Source organism: Odocoileus virginianus, chromosome 27 (genome assembly GCF_023699985.2).
Source record: "Odocoileus virginianus isolate 20LAN1187 ecotype Illinois chromosome 27, Ovbor_1.2, whole genome shotgun sequence".
Taxonomy (NCBI): Eukaryota; Metazoa; Chordata; class Mammalia; order Artiodactyla; family Cervidae; genus Odocoileus; species Odocoileus virginianus.
In genome coordinates this window covers 15180482-15185284 of record NC_069700.1, presented here as the reverse complement: position 1 = coordinate 15185284, position 4803 = coordinate 15180482, and the positions used below count along the sequence as shown (strand labels likewise).

At 40.8% G+C, this 4803-nt stretch overlaps 1 non-coding gene across 1 annotated transcript; it reads left to right on the top strand.

The window, feature by feature from the left end:
- Positions 1 to 594: 594 nt before the first annotated feature.
- LOC139031656 (U6 spliceosomal RNA) lies at positions 595 to 701 on the top strand. The gene has a single exon (XR_011484161.1). It is a non-coding gene; the product is annotated as a U6 spliceosomal RNA (small nuclear RNA).
- The last annotated feature ends 4102 nt before the right edge of the window (positions 702 to 4803 follow it).

The following is a 4803-nucleotide window of genomic DNA, read 5'->3' as shown; positions in this document are numbered from 1 at the left end:
CCTAGGTAAAGACTAAAGGCAAAAATGTTTAATTAGAGATATTTTTACTGTCCCATTTTGCCTCAAAAAACTTTCTGGACTACCATAAGCATTGAGTAGATATGCAGGAAAAATCTTAAAGACTAAACTCCATACAGAATGCCTCCCCCAAACTTATTGTGAATTGTATATAATGAATACATTAATAACAAATGAAATTTCCCACAACACTGATTATTTAGCCTGGAAACTTTCAGGAGTTTTCAAATGTCACTCTGAGTTGAAACAGATCAAGAACCTCCCACCTGCTCTGTAGGGCTTTCTAGGTTTTGAAGACAAATATTTGTATTAATCATGTTTAGATCACAATACATTTTTAAAAAGTTGTTTGCTTTTTCTTTCACTTTGCATATATATATAATGGGGCTATATAAGTGGCAGAAAAAGGCAATAGCTACCTAGAGATAATTAGGTAAACACTCTGTCACAATATAAATTCCAGCATGCCTGCATGCTAAGTCGCTTCAGTCATGTCTGACTCTTTGCAGTCTCATGGACTGCAGCCCAACAGGCTCCTCTGTCCATGGGATTCTCCAGGCAAGCATACCAGAGTGGGTGCTTGCTTTGTCAGCACATATACTAGAATTGGAATGATACAGATATGACTAGCATGGCGCCTGCCCAAGGATGACACACACATCTATGAAGCGTTCCACATTTTTATGGGATCTAGAAGGATGGTACCAATGATCCTAAGTGCAGGGCAGCAAGGGAGAGACAGATGTAAAGAACAGACTTTTGGACTCAGTGGGAGAAGGAGAGTGTGGGATGATTTGAGAGAATAGCATTGAAACATATATATTACTCTATGTAAAAGTGATGACCAGTGCTAGTTCGATGCATGAGACAGGGCACGCAGAGCCAGTGCTCTGTGACAACCTGGAGAGATAGGATGTGGAGGGAGGTGGGAGGGGGTTCAGGATGGGGGGACATGTATACCTATGGCTGATTCATATTGATGTATGGCAAGAACCATTACGATATTGTAAAGTAGTTATCCTTCAATTAAAAAAAAGAATACTGGAGTGGGTAGCCACTCCCTTCTCCAGGGGATCTTCCCAACTCAGGGATCAAACCTGGGTCTCCTGAATTGCAGGCAGATTCTTTGCCATCTGAGCCACCAGGAAAGCCAAATTCTACCATGCCCCACTCTAATTCTCTCTGGTACAATTAACTATATTCACCTGCATGTGAAATATACTGATTCAAACATTGAAAGAAAGGTATTTTATTCATTTTATGAAGAAGGGATATTTTTATTTGTTCAATTTTGTGGTGGAAGAAAATAGATGCTGATGGAATACACCATCTAGTCTGGAGACATTGGGGCATGTTTGTGGGACACAGAAATTATCTTGTTTATTTTATACATAGTTTGTACTTAAATCATTCCACCACTTGCCTCTGGGAAAACCAATAAATATTCCATAAACCAGTTCTATTATTTCATCACCATGCCTTTTCCTCTTCCATTTATCCTGAGTCCAGAGTCTTGAAGTAAAATAATGAAAAATTGTTTCCGAGAGCAAAGAGATATACTGAATCACAGAAGAAGCATGGGTTGCTGCTGTAAGGTGAAGTGTGGAGACCAGGGTTTTTTCATGCAATTGTCTCTTCTATGACTATTTCCTGCCTGCTGAAGAGGCAAGAAACAGAGAGAATACAGGGGCCCCTGGTGTTCTCAGAGTGCCTCCAAGCAGATTGTGGGGGAATGTCATTTCCAGATAATGTGCAGCAAGGAGCAGTAGTAAGATTAATTTTGTTTGAGAAAATTGAACAGAATAAAAACTTATTTGTTTAATTTAGAGATAGGTTGCCATTTGATTATATTTAGTGCAAACATGGACTATTAGCCATTTATAGAATTGATCTATTACTACAGCTATTGGAGAGCTTTAAATGAGCCTACTGAAAGCCATTACTAAATGAAATACTTTGCATATTAGCAGGAAAACTGGAGCCCCTCTATTCCTGATGAAAGGTGCTTACACACAGACTATATTACACGTGGTGATGGATTACCACATGGAAACAAAGAGCACTTGTAAGCAAAGAGCTTTCAAAGCCAGGCTGGCCAGCATCTCCAGTAGCCTACCTGGCCAGCCCCTTGGCACTGCCCCCTTTAGGGCAAGAGTCCAGTTCATCCTTTCTCAGTTGGCTCCCTTGAGATCTCAGTTTTTCCATCCCTAGTCCTTTAGCCTACAATCATGCATGCACACACACACACACACACACACACACACACCCCTTACCTGAATTTCAAATAGAAATCTCCCAATAAAATGCATGCACCTTTCTTGTTAACATTTATTTTATTTATTTGTTTAGTTGCTCTGGGTATTAGTTGCGGCACGTGGAATCTTTAGTGGTGGCATGCGATCTTAGCTGTGGCATGTGACATCTGGTTTCCTGACCAGGGAACAAACTCAGATCCCCTGTTTTGGGAGTGCAGAGTCTTAGCCACTGAAACACCAAAGTCCCTAAAATTCATGGATCTTTAAATCAGGGAGTTCTGGGGGCTTCCCTGGCAGTTCAGTGGTAAAGAGCCCACCTGCTAATGCAAGAGACACAGGTCCCACGTCTGGTCTGAGAGGAGCCCACACGCCAGGGAACGACTGAGCTGGTGTGCATATCTATTGAGCTTGTGCTCTAGAGCTCAGGAGTCACAACTACTGAGACCAACTGCCCTAGAGCCGATGCTCCGCAGCAAGAGAAGCCAGCACAGTGAGAAAAGTCTGTGTGCCACAACTAGAGAGTGGTCCCTGATGGCCGCAACTGGAGAAAAGTCCACACAAGAGACTCAGCACAGCCAAAAATAAATAAGTTAATTAAATAGTTAATAGTTTTAAGAAAACAGGGAGCTCTTGAGGCCATTCTAAGCCACTGATCTCTGCAGAGACTGTTCCAGTTTTGCATCTGCTGTAGAGAAATTGTCTTTTCATTTTTCTTTGCATTATTGTGCTGCCAATTAAGACCTTAAAATATTTCTTCTACAGTTTTGGAGCTGTATTATTTTGAATCAGTCTTATTGAGCTATGGTTCATATATAATAAAATGCACCAATTTTAAGAGTATAAGAAAATGTTTGGACAAATGCATATAATCATCAGAATAATGAATGATACGGAACGTTTCCATCACCCCAAATGGTATCCTGTGCCTCTTTGGAGTCAACCTGCTACTCCCATCCTCAGCCACTTGCAAATATATATACTTTCTGTCACTGTAGCTTTACATTTTCCAGAAGTTTGTTCAATAGAATTGTTGGCTGTATAATTGCTTATGTCTGGCTTATTTCTCTTAGCATAGTGCCTTCAACGTGCATCCACTTGGTTGCACAACCTCAGTGGTGTGTGTCTCTCTATACTATTCAGTAGTTGAGGAGCATCTCATTATTTGTACATGCTGCGCTCAGTCACTTCAGCCATGTCTGACTCTTTGTGACCCTTTGGACTGTAGCCCATCAGACTCCTCTGCCCACGGGATTTTCCAGGCAAGAATACTGGAGTGGGTTGCTGTGGTCTCCTCCAGGGGATCTTCCCAACCCAGGGACTGAACCCATGTCTCTTATGTCTCCTGCATTGGTAGGTTCTTTACCACTAGCACCACCCAGGAAGCCCTATTTGTACATATCATAGTTTATTTGTCCATTCACCATTTGAAGACTGGGTTGTTTCCACTTTTTGGCCTTTATGAATAAGGCTACCATGAAAATTAGATTGAAAATCTTTATGTAAGCATATATTTCATTTCTCTTGGGTAAATATCTGAGAGTAGGATTGTTGGGCCCTATGGTAACTGTGTCAGTTCAGTTCAGTTCAGTTCAGTCGCTCAGTCGTAGCTATGTAGGACCCAACAATTACACTCTTAGATGTTTACCCAAGAAAAGTGAAATATATGTTTACTTGGGTCCTATGGTTAGTGGTGGCTCAGTGCTAAAGAACCCACCTGTCAATGTAGGAGACACAAGAGATGCAGGTTCAAGGCCTGGTTTTGGAATGATCCCCTGGACAAGGAAATAGCAGCTCACTCCAGTATTCTTGCCTGGAAAACCCCACAGAGAAGCTTGGTGGATTACAGCCCATGGGGTTGCAAAGAGTCAGACATGACTGAGCGACTGAAAATTTACACACAATAAGTGTGTATGTTACTTTATAAGATATCCCAGAAGTGTCTTCCAAAGTAATTTGTGCATTTTGTATATCTACCAGCAATATGTGATTCTAATTACTCTGTATAATTCTTGATGTGTGTAAAAATGTTAGTCGCTCAGTCATGTCCGACTCTTTGTGACCACATGGACTGGAGCCCATCAGTTTCCTCCATCCATGGGATTCTCCAGGCAAGAGTACTGGAGTGGGTTGCCACTTTCTTCTCCAGGGGATCTTCCTGACCCTGATGTCAAACTCAGATTTCCTGCATAGCAGCAACTCTTTACCATCTGAAGCATTCTGAGAAGTTTGTATTGGTATCTCATTGTGGTTTTAATTTGGATTTTCCTAATGCCTAAGGATGTTGCATATATTTTTATGTGCTCATTGTCCATTCTGTATCTTTTGGCGGAAAATATGTCTTCAAATCTTTTTCCCATTTCATAAATTGTGCGTGCTTTTTTTCTTCTTATTGATTTCTAAGTATTCTTTCTATATTTTGGAAATGAGTCCTTGATCAGAAAAATGTTTTGCCAATACTTTCTTCCAGTTGTGGCTTGTCTTTTTATATTCTTAACAGTTTTAAATTCAATAAAGTCCAATTTATCACTCA